Source organism: Capsicum annuum, chromosome 10 (assembly GCF_002878395.1).
Source record: "Capsicum annuum cultivar UCD-10X-F1 chromosome 10, UCD10Xv1.1, whole genome shotgun sequence".
Classification (NCBI taxonomy): domain Eukaryota; kingdom Viridiplantae; phylum Streptophyta; class Magnoliopsida; order Solanales; family Solanaceae; genus Capsicum; species Capsicum annuum.
The window spans coordinates 15,328,272-15,345,987 of NC_061120.1; positions in this window are offsets into that span (position 1 = coordinate 15,328,272).

Consider the following 17,716-nt stretch of genomic DNA (forward strand, 5'->3'; position numbering starts at 1 on the left):
TTATGTATAGGTGTTGCAGTTGTTTAATATTATGACTAAGTTATTTTAGATAGGAGTATCCTATTTATCCAAATCATAGTCCACTTTATTGTATAGGATTAAGATTTTCAGCCTCATCATGCATCATACAAGAAAGTAAATTTTTTAAAAAACATTGTAATAGATGGCAAAAGTATGTTCAATTTGCTTGCTTAATTTTTTTGATGGGGAATGACAAGAATCTTATTTTGACACTGTAATCATTATTGATCCTTGGTCACTTCTCTTAACGAACAACTTGTCTTTCTTCAGTCAACACACGAACTCCTCTAAACCGATCCCTCACTATAGCTACTTCCACTTCAAAAACCAACTCTGTTTACGTTGTTCGGCAGTCAAAAACCTCAAATTTCTCACTATCATTTTTGTCGGGCGAACAATGTAAACAAGGGTGGTTTTGGAAGAGGAAGCAGTTATAGTGAGGGTTCGGTTTAGTGGAGCTTGAGTGGCGACCGGTGAAATACGACCTATTCGTTAAGAGAAGTGGCGAAGGATCAATAGGATGAAGAAGTATGATGTGATACCTATAAATTGGAGACATAAGAACGATACTAATTCTACTATTGCAATGTTCAATAACATCCCATATATGTCACTACAAACATTTTAACCAAACTTTGTTTGTGAACTTTTAGCCTTTCTAATTCCGACGTAGTGGTTCTCGCTTATTCCAAGTATGTATGGATGATAATGATTCATGTCATGCTCTAGAGATGAGGTGCAGCCATGACTATGTGATGCCAACGAACACTTGTTGGGGTGCTTGAAATCCTGGAAGACGGTATTGGATTTGTCCTCTATACAGTGTAAGTTTTCATCTAAAAGTTCAATTTAAACTCACCTTTTGTGTCTACTTTTTTCCCTTCCTACTTCATATTCTAATGAATTTAATTAATAAAGCAGAGCTCCCAGGATTGCAAATATTTTTTTTAGAGAGATATGGAAATCAATCTTCAATCGCATTTCGTTATCTCCAAACTTATGGCCCGAATTAACAGTTAGAAGTGCAACTGGTATGTAAGGGCCTGGGACTAGCCCCTAGTCGTCACACGGTACTTACGACCCCGAAATACCACAAGCTAACCCATGAATGATATCTATTGTGAGCACTGAATAATAATACTGTAATTAATATAGAAAATAGGCCGAAATGTCATAAGGTTCAAAACATCTGAAATACTGATAAAATTTAACATTTGTAAAATTGAATACTGTTTGAAAATCTAGTCTAGAAAGCCTCTAACTGAATTTGTCTGAGTTGATGGGACAATCCCCCATCTAACTCCATCTACTGAACTACTACATCTACTGAAAATATGAAATAATAGAAAATCCTCGAATGATAAAGAATCGCTACTAAAACTACTTCTACTGGCTGAATCTGAATCTACTATGTGTGGTCGGAAACCTGAGCGTCCGAACCTAGGATATAAAACATCATAGTGCAGGAAAGTATGTGTCAATACTGAGACTGAGTTTACTAAGTTTTCCTGAGTTTTGTAACTGACTGAGTTCTACTGAGTTTTGTATTTGACTAAGAGTACTGCTGGTCAGGACATGACTGATACTATTCTGTAACTAACACTGGCTCTAGGGAAACAGCTAAATTTTTGGATATTAAATACCCGTAGGACTCGATAGCATGAAAAGTAAAGCAAAGCATAATCTTGAATAACATAACAATGTTCACTTGGTCATTTATTCATAGAGACATTTCATCAAACACTTGTAAGGCTTAAGCTTGTACATGATTAAGATCTCATAATAACATATCATGATTCTTCTATCTACTTCACATAGGCATTTTAGAAAATAATTGGAAAGCATGAGTATTTCACATGATAATGGTCATCACATAAACATCATGAATACAAACCAAATTAATATCATAGATGCATTAATCACTTTGTACGTTCAAGGGTTTATCAAGATAAACACATTCATCACACATGTTATTTAATTTCATGAAACTTACATGTAAATTAGGGATTGGAACCCAACTAATATCATGAACATGAATTCAATCTAAAGTAAACATGGAAATCATAAATCTGAGATCTTGTAGGTTTAAAATGGGATTCTTAGACTCTATGGGTGAAAGGAAACGATAGATGAACATCTAACATACCTTAATTTCTGAGATTCTTGAAGTTCTTAAAGGATTTTTTGGGCTCAAAAAGTGAGGAAAAATTACATAATAGGGTATTTATGGCATAATTTCGTGTTTAAAGGTTGATCTGGGTCATGAAAAAAAACCCTATTGCCCCTAGAAAGTTTTTAATTTTCATCACTGAAAATTTGAGTTGGTAACTTGGCGCGATGCGGTGCTATCGCACCATGTCATAGGAAATTGACTATTGGGAACTGGGCTGATGGCGCGACACGGTGCCATCGCGGTGCCTCACTGGTTGCGAATTTTCCCTTTGGCGTGATGCGCCATATTTGCTGAGTCACACTAGAAAGTAAAAATTGGTAAAAAAGATATTGGTACGATACGGTGGTATCGCGTTGTCTCACTGGAAAATGAGAAATGCCATTTGGACTCTCTTCGTGACATGCTAGAGTACCAGGTGGTACACTGTCTTACTAAAATAGCTCTAACTCTTTGTCTGGGTGTCGGATTTGAGCGAATTTGGTTTCGATGGAAAGCCTATTCAATTTCTCACATAATGGAAGGTATAAATTCTATACGTAAAAAAAGTTATTCCTTTTAGAAGCTAATCTTTGGCATTCTAGGGACGAATTTAAGCAAGGTAAAAGTGTGGGGTGTTACAATATCTCCCCCTTGGGAACATTCATTCTGGAATGAGACTGATTAAGCTGCGGACTACTGATAGACTGATTTTATACTCTAGACATTCATATTTGATGCATGGAATGAATGACTGAACTGATTAATAAATACATGACTGAATATGCAACCAAATTTGATACTAAGATTATAGTTGAAACTGAACATGGAACTAAGTAGATCTAAGGAAGACTGTTACCTTAAGCTGAGAACACTAATAAGACTAATATCATTTAGTGAACATGTATGAACAGGAACATGAGAACATGAATGAGTCCGAAATTTGATACACAAGCTGAATATTGTGAACTGAACTGAGCCCTTGAGTACATACCTTATGGCTTAGATTGGAACTAGAGGGTCAACTGTAAGGACCTATTATTCCAACTGGACTCATTACATAAAGAGAAAATAGAAGGTTTAGATCATGATAGCTCAAGGGTTATAGTACATCTCCCCCTGGGACACTATGTCCCTCTAAGAATGTTAACTTGACTAAGATAATGAGGAAAAGCTGAGACGATGCATGGGGAACCTACGAACTAAATCATAACTGAATATCTAGGATCTAAAACTGAGACATGATATGTGAACTGGGATGAAATCATTACTACTAGGATGCTCTATCTTGGACTGGTCATATTCATGAAACTTCGAATAGTACAACTAGATAGAAAGATAGGAAACCATATGAACTTGTCCGCCTGACTGCTAACTGAATTACAGACTTTATGGACTAACTCATGCTAAAAACTTACACTCGATTGGAGCATTTCTTGACACTCTTTCTATAGTTTTTAGTGACTTAGGGAGTAAGAAATCTGGGCATAGTCTGAATAATACATCTAAATCACAACATGGCTCTAATTCCATAACATGGAGTAAGGCCAACAAAACACCTTCTAAGATAGAGTTGCTAAGCCTTATGCACTGCAGCTATAAATTTTCAAGCTTAGACACATTTTTTGAATACTTTCACAACTATACTCTCCACCTTAGTACAATACTTCACCTGAACCTACTTAAAATATTTACACAGGCGCTGAGAAAGAATGCATAAACATACTATCTTATCTAATTAACTGAATGGCTGATATCTGAATACTGGTCATGTAAGATTAAACTATTCTTAACCTGATTAACTGGATTGAAACTGTAGAGTAATATGCATATGAGGTAAGGACTGATTGAGGAATGTGAGGTAACTGGACATAAATTCATGAAAACGATAATATATGGGAATGCAAGACTAAACGCATGACATGATTCTAAAATACTGAGATACTGACAACTGAATAACTGATAACTATACGTTTTGGTCAATCAAACCTAAAATTGGACTGAGTTTTGATAGCTCCCATAATGGGGACTGGCATTAATCGAGGATCTGAATGTATACTCACAATCTAGATTTTCTCAACTTCTTATTTCATGAAGGATTCTGATTTTTTTCTCTAATAACTAAATACAACTTATTTCTAGCCATTTACTTGCACACTAACCTGACATCCAAGCCTATCTTTATAACTACAGCCTTGGGTAAAACAAGCATGCACCAATCTTTCCTTGGCATGAAACATTTACCCTACTCTCTCCCTTCTAAGCAATTGCTCATCACAACATCAGCTAATAAGGAAAGTTCACTGAAAGGCTAAAACATGAGGACCTAAAGCATGAATGGACACTACACCAAACTTGATACTTAACTAATGCCTAATAAGTAGATTATCAATATCATGGATTTATCGAGAGGTCTAACTAAGGGTATACATGACATAATCTGAATTTAGCTGATTATTAGAAGTGTAGCATGATTACTAGAATTGAGCATACTATAAAGCATGAGTATATGAGTCATGAGCTGCATAACCTAAGTTTGGAGTTTCTATATTCATGGAACATGATTCGTAAAACTAAGTGATCTAGAACTCCTTATACTAGGAGTTGTAAGCGCACATGATTTTCATTAATGTGCACGAATATGAACTATGATCATAGAGATGACATGTAAGGCCTGAGTAGATATCAGGGTAACTGAAGTATAAGACTTGGCACTAAGGTAAAGATGGGTTGGGCATTATCTCCTCCCACTGCTTTTCTACCCATAATGGCATTAATACTAAAATCTGAAAGTCTGACTTGGTTACTTGTTCTATAGCTTAAATTCATTATTCTAAAACTGTGAACCAATTGATCAACAACCCTAAACTAAACTATCACCACTTTACTTTAGAGTCTGGGGTATTACAATACATACAATCACTAAACTCATTCTGAAGGACTACATCTGATAACGAAAAAACCTCTGCTGGTACTTTCTTCTGATACACAATTATTAGCTTTCTATAGCACCAACAATCATCATATAGCAACCTCGACACTGACTAGCTTAGAATTCTTACTCTTCTTTCTATTAGCTTAATCTTTAAAATTCAAACTCAAATCAACTGAAACTGAGGTACTACTCTTTTATTCAATGATTGGTCCATTAAAAACTGACACGAAATAACTCTTTTACTGGAAATCAACTAAAGAAATTTTTTGGAGTATTGTAACTGATTAATTTTTTTTGTATACTCGTCTGGCTGGGATAGGTTTATCTACTGAGGTATACACTAAGAAAGGTTCTGTTGAGATTTGATCTGACCTTAAAGTTGACTGCTATGCAAAGAGATATAAAAGACAAAAAAGCTCCTGGATCTGTTGAGGTATAAATATGTAAATGGGAGATTTGTAATATACCAGTGGATACATCAGGAGAACCTTCCTGATCTTGTCTAGACTGAAGTTCATAAATCCTGTTTGGGCATTGCCCACTGGCGGCACTGGTAGTGGTACCCTGCTGGGTCACGTGACCACACTGAGCTAAAGAACGGTTGGACTAACCCTGAGGACCTGGATGAGGACAATCTCTAACTCTGTGGCCTAGTTTGTCACACCTAAAACAAATATAACTGCCAGCTCTGCAGACAGCCTGATGGTTTGTACCATATTTCTGACAAAGAGGGTGGGTATGACCACTTTTTAAGCTACCCTGAGGCTTAGAGCCTGACATGCTACCTCGAGTGTTATTTCTAAACTTTGGCGCTGGTTAATGAGCTATAGAAGGATTTGGGGCTGAGAATTTCTGACGGAACTGGAAGCAGTTACCACCCTTTGACCTTGGCCTAAAACCATATATTCTAACGCTCTTATTTTCTCTATCATCCCTTCTATGCTTCTCTCTCTTTCTCTGCTGAGTATAAACCCCAAGCCTAGATAGGACAACATCCTGTAGGTTGTTCTGAGCAACTATTTAATAGGCTAAAGTAGTGAAAGCAGCTCTGAATTCTATATGAGAGACATGCTTATCTAGGGGATCTGCCTGAATGGGCTGAGGTACTGACTGATTTTCATTACTTCTTTCATTAGTTTCTCTAGAAGGAATGTTCTATTTGTATAAGGAAGAGATGAATTCAACTGAGAGTTTAACTTGAACTTATGCTCACTTGCACAACATAAATGCTGAAAAAGGAAAACTTTTCCTAAAATATCTTATAGCCTTTTGTCCATAAGTGTGGCGCGCTATACACCCATGCAGAAAACACTACTTGATATGGCTTTTAGACTCCCTAGGAATCTGTTGAACCTTAGACTCTGATACCAAGTTTGTAACAATCCGGGACTAACCCCTAGTCATCAAACGATGCTTACGATCCCAAAGGACCACAAGCTAATCCATAATGATATCTATTATGAGCACTGAATAACAATACTCTAATTAATGAGGAAAATGGGTTGAAATATCATAAGGTTCAAAATATCTAAAATACTAATAAAATATAACATCTGTAAAACTGAATACTATCTAAAAATCTAGTTTGAAAAGCCTCTAACTAAATCTATCTGAAAGTGGAGTTGATGGGACAATCCCCCAACTAACTCCATTTACTTAACTACTACATCTATAGAAAATATGAAATAATAGAATATCCTCGATTGAGGAGGACGCACTGCTAAATCTACTGCTGCTGGCTGAATCTGAATCTACTATGCGTGGTCAGGAACTTGAGCATCCGAACCTATGATATAAAACATCATAGCATAGGAAAGTATGCGTTAGTATGTGGGAATATACTGGTATGCTAGATGAGGTAAGGCTGAATGCAAAGGTTCATATGCATGAATAATAACTAACTAAATAATATAGAATAGCTGAACATGACAGTACATGGATAATCTGAACTATAGAAAATAATGAGTATGCAATACTGTGCGTTTATATAGATGCTGTAACTAAAATTTTCTGAAGCTAAGTACTATTTTCTAATAACTGAGTAACTAATATCTGAGTTACTGATAACTAAATTACTGGTTCTGAATTGACTATGTCTGATAGTGTTGATTCTGCAGTACTAAACTGAGTTCCCTACTGAAAACCAAAATTGAAACTAAAACTGTGAGAGGTATCATCTAACCAACATGCCCCAATCTGAGCTAATTGGGGTCCAAACTATAACCCCAGTTGGAAGGGTATTAATACCGTGCCATGGGTACTAACACTAGAAAACCAGGATGCCAAGCCTAACTGACGGGTGACACCTAGGTGGAGCCAAGCCTAATCTGACCAGTGACCCTTAGGAGGTAGTCAAGCCTAGTCTGATGGGTTACTCCTCATCCTACACTGGCTACACAGTTCTGGAATACAGGGACTACTACTAACGACTCTGCCTATTTGATAGGAAAGCCATCATCCTTGCACTTGCTCGTTGCTAAATCCTAGTCCCAACTGAAAGACACTAAACTGAGTATATTGAACTGGACTGGACTGAGACTGGGTTTACTGAGATTTCCTGATTTCTGCAACTGAATGAGTTCTACTGAGTTCTGTAACTAACTAAGAGTATTACTGGTCATGAAATGACTGATATTATTCTATAACTGACACTGGCTCAAGATAAACAGCTAAATTGTCGAATATTAAATACCCTCAGGACTTGATAGCATGAAAAGTAAAGGAAAGCATAATCTTAAATAACATAACAGTGTTCACTTGTTCATTCATTCATAGAGATATTTCATCAAACACTTGTAAGGAATAAGCTTGTACATGATTAAGATCTCATAATAACATCTCATGATTCCTCTATCTACTTCACATAGGCATTTTAGCAAATACTTGGGGAGCATGAGTATTTCACATGATAATGGTCATCACATAAACATCATGAATACAATACTTAATTTCAAATTCAAGGGTTTAGCATGTAATTCATATAATTCCCCCTAAATACAATTATAATTTTCATGAATCTTATCATAATCATGGATTGCAAACCAAATTAATATCATAGATGCATTAATCACTTTGTACATTCAAGGGTTTATCAATATAATCACATATTTATCACACATGTTATTTAAATTCATGAAACTTGTATGAAAATCATGGATTGGAACCCAACTAATATCATGAACATGAATTCAATCTAAATCAAACATGGAAATCATAAATCTGAGATCTTGTAAGTTTAAAATAGGATTCTTGGACTCTATGGTTGAAAGGAACCCATAGATAAACATCTAACATACCTTAATTTATGAGATACTTGAAGTTATTAAAGGATTTCTTGGGCTCGACCTTGATTTCTTGAACTAGGGTTTCTGCCTCTTGAGAGAGAATAATTCTGTTCTAGAGAGAAAGTGAGGAAAAACTGACATAATGGGGTATTTAGGGCATAATTCCATGTTTAAAGGCTAATTTAGATCATAGAAGAAGACCCTGTTGCCCCTAAAAAGTTTTTACTTTTTGTCACTAAAAATCCGAGTTGGGCACCTAGCGCGACGCAGCGCTATCGTGCCGCATCACTGGAAACTGACGATTGGGAACTGGGCTGATGGCATGATGTGGTGCTATCATAGTGCCTCACTGGTTGCGAATTCTCTCTTTGGCACGATGTGCCATGATTGCAGAGTCAAACTGGAAAGTGAAAATTGGGAAAAAAAACTAGTGGCACGACGTGGTGATATCACGTTGTCTCACTGAAAAATGAAAAATTTCATTTGGACTGCCTCCACGATGTGCTAGGGTACTAAGTGGTACACTTTCTTACTTAAATGGCTGTAACTCTTCGCCCAGGTGTTGGATTTGGGAAAATTAGGTATCGTTGGAAAGCTTAATCAATTTCCCACACAATGAAAAGTCAAACTCTTAAATAAAAGGATATTCATATTAAAAGCAATTCTTTGACATTTTTAGGATAAATTTAAGCTAGGTAAAAGTGCGGGGTGTTACATGGTATCTCGTAATAATGATGGCGATCCTAATGCTGAGAAGCAGGGCTTAAATGATGATGTCCAGTCGGATGACGGAAATAGGGGAGGCAGCACAGTAGTAGAGGTTGTAGAGGTAGTAGAGGTTGAAGGCGAAGAGGGGCGTAAAAGTCCTAAATAGAAGGATACATTTCATATTATTTCAATTGTCAGTCAATTTTCTATTCGTGTTTATCTTTTGATCATAATTTTTGTTCGTTACTATTTTATATCCTGATATTTATTTTGATCACAAAAAGCTACTGATCGTCATACATGATTGGGAGGCCGATAAAAGGCACAACATGTCTTGACCAATATTACGTGACGATTATCCACACACGTTAACTAAAAATTATGCATTATTGCTGATTTGCGCTGACGAGTCTTTAATAGAATGACTCATCTAATATTTTTCTAGCAATCAATGTAGAAATTTATTGGCATCATAATGCACTCAACGTAGTGTGATTGATTTGTTAGACCTGGTAGGCATAAAACCCTAAAGGAAGAAGGATAACCCATAAAAATGAAATGCAGTCCAACCAAAATTCTAAAGATGGCTGGCCAACTAGATACCATAGAAAATAAATTGAAATTAAAAGTACTCTCTAAGCATGAAGTTACCTAGTTCAATTTGTTCAACACTAAACGACGTATGCTTAAGCATGTCTATTTTATTTTATTTACTGTTATGTATAGTATTTAGCAAAGCCTGGTCAGTTTATAGTTTTATTTCCTAATCTCTTATGGGCCGTATTAAAAATACTTTGATTTTGAAATTATTAGCATTATTAAGAACATTCAATTAGCGCTTACATGTCAGTTAAAATTAAACTAATAATATTGTGTAACGTTGAAAGGAAAGGCTACCTGTAAAGACTAATATTGTAATATAAAACTAGTTAAAACATAGGAACAAAGAAAGTTGTCAATTATCTGTTTGATGGCATTCGTGGGAGAAAGGCTGATTGAGGTGGCTTCATCATTTTATCCACCACTATTTCCGTGTAACTAATAAGCTGCTCCTGCTTGTAACCAAAACTCTCCATACCTCTACTCAAAGCATCAACCTATTTTTTGACCTCGATCATCTAAGAACACAGAGACAAGAGTTGATTATGGGAAGAAGAAAAGTGTTTGGTGGTGACAGGGGCTCTGGGATTGGAAGTTGCAGGATTATTTTCTTGGCAGCTCATTCTAAGTATCAATTCTTGTTTTGTTATTCTATAGATGATCTCATATTCACTGATTTAAATAGAGAGACATAGAAGGCTTCGAAAATATGTAAAAGTTAAGGTAATAAATATGGTAGATGTTCCAATAGTGAACTTATTTATGAAATTATTATATTTTCAAGGAATGTAGTTGGAAGGTTGAAAATATCTCTACTTTAAACATTTTTCAACATTCAACATTCAATAAATCAACTTCAAAAAATCAAAATTTTTCGATAATAATAGTTATTCTTTTGTATATTTACTCTTATTAGTTATTTTAAAGGATTATCAATAAGGAAAAGCTTTTGACAAAAAAATTGATAGAAATTTTAAGCAATTTGGTGTAGTTAATTTGTTGATAATTCAAATATTTGTTCTCACTGAGTTGGACATATCTTTGAGGATATTCATCAGACATTTATACTTGAATGACTCTTCATTTCGTTTTCTTCTTAATAATCACTATAGACGACTATTGGTATAACAAATCTTTTTTTCGTAATATCATTTGATAGGCATGCTTGGGCAAACAAAAAACATTCATTTGTTCAATTTTTTAATCTTGTGTTGAGTTTTGAATTCATACCTTTTAAAAATATTTGGTTTTCATTTTCATTTTTTTGTGAATTCATGCCTTTTAGAATCATTTTGATTTATATTTGTCAATATTTATATTTGAAGTTACATGATCTTCCTCTATTGATTGGATAATGACTTATAGTCTATTTATAGTAATCAGTCAATAAAGCTAAAACATAAGCATATATTTCATCAAGACTAGAAAGAAAAAATAACATTAAAACATTAATATTTTTCTTACAACATTTCTATTTTTTCTCTAGGGTGTTGGGTGCGTCGGAGGAACTTAGAGGTGGATGGGAGGATCTTAGAGGCGGCATCATAATTTTGTCCACTATTTTTCCAATGATCTTGATCATGGCATCCTGCTCAAAACTCTCCATGCATCGAGTTAAGGCGTCAAGCTCTATTTTGATGTAATGAAGTTGATAGTACAATGCAAGAAGTAGGCGAAGTTCCTCATAACTTTGTTGAGGATTGGAAGAGAGTCGGCCGTTGGAAGAGGCCGATTGGTTGGAAGACATTTTTGGCGAGCTTTGAATGTTGGAAATTATAGAAATATGTGACATGTTTTACAGCTCTTTTACCTTTACTTGTATAAAGAATGGTTGCTTCTATGGTTGTCCATATTTATACAAATGATTTGATTATTATTTCATGTCAATTAATATTTATATTTTAATTTGGGATAACGGAATGAAATTGTTCCCCTTCATTTTAATGCTAATGTTTGAGTTATTTTAAGATGAGTGTAAGATTGAAATTAGAAAATGACTGTGAACAATTTTCAATCCTAAATCAGATTATTTTCTCACACTCCTTGAAAAACCTCATTCATCTAACCTCAACAGACCTTACGCATCGGACCCTAAACTACCTGTATATCTTGTTCACATTGTCATATAATAATATAATTTTTATATTTTATTTTTTAATAGCGGAATGAAATTGTTCCCCTCAATTCTAATGAGAAAGTCCGAATGAATATTAAGACAATTAATATTTTGCCTGGACGCTTGAATTTTTATGAAAGAGTACCTAACGAGTGTAAAGTTAGAATATTAAACATACTTTAGGGAACTTAAATCATATCTGGTATGTAAACATTTACTTTTCAGTGAAAATTAAAGTTAATTGTAACTTGTAAAGTAATATTTGACTTGTCAAGACAATCTACCAATTGGTTAGGCATGCACATTAATTCCGACATTGATAGTTTACATCTTTCCTCTTTATTTAAACTGTGTGACCACATAGGAATCATGTAGTAAACCATATCAATTCGAAGAAGAAATTTATTGCAGTTGCAATTGTTGAAGATATGAAGGTATGAGTTGAAACTACCATCCATTGTTGTATTCCTATCATTTTTTGCATATGTTTAACCCTACCAATTATTTTATGTATTTTCGTCCATCCTACTGAAGAAAGTTTTGATGGCATTCAACATGATACCAAACAACTATTCAAAGCAATGGCTGAGCTAGATGAACAAATTAGAAGGTCGCAGGAACGTCTAGAGTTCATGATGATTCGGGTAAATGCTATGGAAGGGAGGATTGAGGTGATACGAAAGGAAATGTTTGATTGATATCGCAAGAATCAAGATAATTTCCTTCGTCTTTCAACTTAAGCAGCACCGACATATTCTATGTAGTTGAAACCTCCTATTTTGAATGAATGTCGTAATGCAGTATTTGGTTTTAATTATAAATCTTTCTTACTTTGAAATAGTAAACATTGAAACTGAAATTTTTTTCTAGGGGATTAGGTGTAACAGTAACAACTAATTGAGAAGCTAACCTAACATTATTTTAAGTATGTCTTATTTTATTTTCATGTATTGTAATTACCAAAGCCTACGCATTTAGATGATGTATTTTGTAATCTCTTGCGGGCATTAGTAATTAAAAATTATTTGTTTTTTGCAATATTAGCATAATTAATGAGATTGCAAATTGCATTAACATGTCAAACTAAAAAAGCTTAGAATCGCAATACTTCAAAAAGTATAATATGATGCGGCTAAACTACCTAAAGAAGTAGAACCCTAGAACAAGACCTCTTTGTAGGTCTAGTTTGTGAAGCTGCATCTCTTTTCTCGCTTTGGTTGGAGCCCCCCCCCCCCCCCTGAATGTTGTGGTTCAGCAGCATCGGTGTCTTTTCTAAGGGAGTGAGCAAGGCGGTATTCACAAACTATCTTCTGATAGATGTCAAAAGATTTAGTCAAGGGGTCTTGTTCGTTAAGCGAGAGATTTTCAACATACAGGCATCCTTTCCATGTGAACAAACACTTAATGAGGTTAGTGAGCTCATCCAAAAGTACTTCGCATTTCCCTTTGCGTTCTTCATAAAGTTTGTCTAGTACACTAGGGGAATCATAACTGGCTAGGAAATTAGATCCTCTAATGGGTGTTCTGTCCATGTTACGAATTAATTTACCTTTGTTATTATTTGAGGATTAGAAATGAATGCTTTGGTACGTGAGGTTGAACACACATATATAGTCGTCTTGGCATGCATTAACAACTATTTAAATGAGTGTACATTTATTATAGTCAGTGAATGTGCTTTGTTCGCGTGGTTTGTTCATATGTTTGCCAGTAAATACATGAATCACATGGTATAATTGAGATCTATGATTGATAATGTGATGCAATTGTAGTTGTTGAACTTAATAAATCATGTATTGGATGTTATATAAAAAATACGGGTCACATTGTCACGTATTTTCTATTTGAATGAAACGATATCGGCATAATGAAAATTAACCTTTAATAATATGATGACCTGATATCGAAAATCATTGAGTGAGTAGTTGGAAGGATTGACGGGCCTATTTCATGATGTCTATCATTTAAATGAGAATGACTTGTTGTCATAATTTTTACTATGCAAATGCATTAATGTTGAAATGACCCAAAACAACTCAATCTTCCAACCATCTCTTCTTAGTCAGGTTATGGACCTACGTCTAATTTGTGTGGTGCTCACTGCTTTGGCACCCATTTAAGTCGATGCGGAATAGGTAAAATAACGTATAAAATATATGAAAATAGCTATATAATATATAAAAACAACAACTATAACAAAAACTGGTTGGTTGCATTGGCATTTAGGTGACTCTAGGTTAATCCACTAATAGGAATGCCCAGGTTCGAACCTCATTGAGGTTAATTTTAATTTTTTGTTAGTTAAAAAAATTTGTAAGCACCCACTATCCTTAAATCTTGTGTCCTCCATTGGAATCTTAATCTTGAGGTTTCCTCTTGCGAAACTCACTATTGCACGAATGACACAAAATACACCTTATGACCTTGGAAAATTTTGAAATGGCAACCCGCTTTCTAGATGATTAAGTAGTAAAGATGATACAAAAATATGGGTCACATCATCATGTATTTCTATTGGAATGGAACGATATCGGCACAATGAAAATTAATCTTTAAAAATATCGTTACTTGAAATTGCAAATTGTTGAGTGAGTAGTTGAAATTATTGACGAGCCTATTTCATGATGCCTACCCTAAGAAATCACAATGACTTCTTGTCATAATTTTAACTATGCAAATGCATTAATATTAAAGTGACCCAAAACAACTCAATCTTCCAACCATCTCTTCTTAGTCAGATTCTGACCTACGTCCAATTTGTGTGGTGCTCCGGCACCCAGTAAAGTCGATGCGGAATAGGTAAAATTACGTAGAAAATATACAAAAGTAGGTATATAATATATGGATAGTGCGCCCACTATAACAAAATCTGGTTGGGTGCATTGGCGTTTAGGTTGACTGTAGCATAATCCACTAGCAGGAATGCCTAGCCTAGGTTCGAACCTCATTAAGGTGAATTTTAATTTTTTGTCAGTTTTACAAAATTTGCAAGCACCTACTATCCTTAAACACCCACTATCCTTAAATCCTTTCTTCGCCTTTGGAATCTTAATGTTGAGGCTTCGTGTTTCATAACTCACTATTGCACGAATGACTCAAAATACACCTTATGACCTTAGAAAATACGGTTCACTTCGATATCTATTTTCTATTAGAATCGAGCAATATCAGCATAGTAAACATTAACCTTTAAAAATATCGTGACTTGAAATCGTAAATCAATGAATGAGTAGTTGGAATTGTTGACGAACCTATTTCATAATGTCTACCCTATAAATGACTTGTTGTCATAATTTTAACTATGCAAATACATTAATGTTAAAGTGACCCAAAACAACTCAATCTTCCAACTATCTCTTCTTAGTTCAGCCAGGAATAGTTTGCTTGGGAATGAGGGAGGTTGTGGATGCTCACTTCCTTTAAGAAAAAAATTTTTGCAAGCGAGAATCGAACCCACATACCTCGAGGCATCTTGAAAGTGCGTAGCTTTCACACCAAAGACAAAGCACCTAACAACCATTTTATATTTGGTTTATTAGTTCTTAACAATACAATAATAACCAATATTACTGTATTTTCTATATAAATATTGACGTGATGAGTTGATGTCCTAATCTTTCATTATGTAACTAATTAAAATGATCTTATAAATATAGTACATCATTTCGTATGTTCTATTGGACTTGAATAAAAATGCATAGTAAAAAAGTAACTCAAAAGTTAAAGAGGTAGTAGTTGAAGGAGTAGTTGGATACAATTAACTTGGTAGGTCACAATGATAACCCTATATATTGCTTGTCAAAACCCATCACTTTGTAAGTCCATCACGGTAGATGTGACAAATAAACTCGTCCAAGTTGCTCTTCTCAAGTTTGAGCAAGGAGCTTGCATAATCTCAATTTTGGTCAAATCACTCCAAAATCAACATGGTAAATGACTATGTAGAAAAAAATTCCCATATAATATACCACACCATTACGCATTTTCCAATTGGACCGGACGAAAATGATATAAAGAAAACTAATAGTACAAAAAAAAATTTTAAAAAAAAATAGTAATCCCAAGTTGTTGTGTGAGTAGTAGGGAGCATTGAGGACCCTATGTGATGATGCCTACCCCCTCCAAAATTACAGTGACTTGATTACATGATCTTTTTCGATGCAAATACATTAAAATAAAGTGACCCAAAATAGCTCAATCTTCTATGCAGCTCTTCTTATGCAGAATCGTTCTTACTAAACGAGTCCGTAGTGAAAAGTCAGTATATCACCAGGATAATCCGTAATTAAAATGATCATATAAATATACTACAACGTTACGTATTATCTAATCGACCCGAATAAAATTTGCATAGTAAGTAGTGACTCAATAAAATATAGACATTGAGATTAAAGAGGTAGTAGTTGAGTGAGTAATTGATTCAATTAATTTGGTAGGTCAAAATGATGACCCTATATCTTGCTTTGTCAAATTCTATGACTCTAGAAGTCCATTAAGACGGATTTGACATATAAACCCGTCCATGTTGCCCTTCTCAAGTTTGATTAAGGAGCCTACAAATCTAAATTTCACATGAATGGCACAAAATCCACATGATAACCTTGGAAAAATTTTACTCAAAAACAACATTGTAAATGACCGCGTAGTAAAAAATAAGCATGAGTAGAGCAAATTTTTTTGGACTGGTAATTACATGACATAAAGAAATTTTTAAATCTGAACTTGTGAATTTAATTATGTTGTGTATAATACTTCTAAATTTATTAATAGTTTAATGTTTAGTAGTCGTGTCTTTGTGTGTTCTAGGAGTATTGACACATATGTAACAAAAACATTTTTATTTTATTTTACTGGTGTTTGTTTAGTACTTAACACTCGAACGTCTCATGAATTAGGTGTCAACTATGTTTCGTAGGTTAATGAGTAGTTCTAAATGAATCAGGACAAAATTTTCAATGCATAACTTGAACCAACGTTAGCCCCACTATAAACCATAGAGTGAAAATAAAGGAACCTTCAAAGGCAGGAGCATCAATTATACAAACAAACAGAATTTAACAACTAGAAGATAAGAAATAACACATTTAAAGAAGTAAACAACCTGTTAATTATTCACCCACTACGAAGAAAAGTAACAATTAATAACCCCAAACACAAGCCTAACCACCCCACCCCCTACACACACACACACACTCCAGGCAGCCTTCTTTCAGGACCTTCCGATAGATGTCAAAGGCCTTTGTTAGGGGCCTCGGTTCATAAAGAAGGAAAAATTCAATCAATTCATCATTCTCCTTGTTCGCAAGGAGTTTGAAGATTTTGGTCATCTAATCTTCCAAGACATCGCATTGACCTTTTTTTTTTGAATATAGCTTCTCCAGGACTTTGGGAGACGTGGTTAGCTGTAGAATCTTTCTCGTTAAACTTGTTGGGGTTCTATCCATTCTAGTTGCGGATGTAGATAGGAGTGTGAGAAATGGCCAAGAATGTTTAGAGAAGCATAGAAATCTAGTATCACAAATGGCTTAGGATAAGGTAATGAGATATAGATGTTGTAGGCAGCTTTTATATAGGGCCTAATATATCATGGGGATCTCAATGTACATGTTATTTTATCATCCCTATCATATTACACACATTTTATAGTGACGTGAAGTCTTTGCATGAAATGATTTTTCTTTCAAAGTAAGATTTGAAACCTAGGTTCTTTATTTTGTTAAGGAATACGTCCAACAATTGAGTAAAAAAGAACATCATCATAATAAAATGTTAGAAATACATTCAAAAATTGACTACATAAAGGATTTCATCCATTTAAACAACAATTACGAATGAAAAATAACTAATACATCACCGAGGCAGGGAAATCTGAGGGGGTTGGTGTGGTGGCGATGGGGATGGAG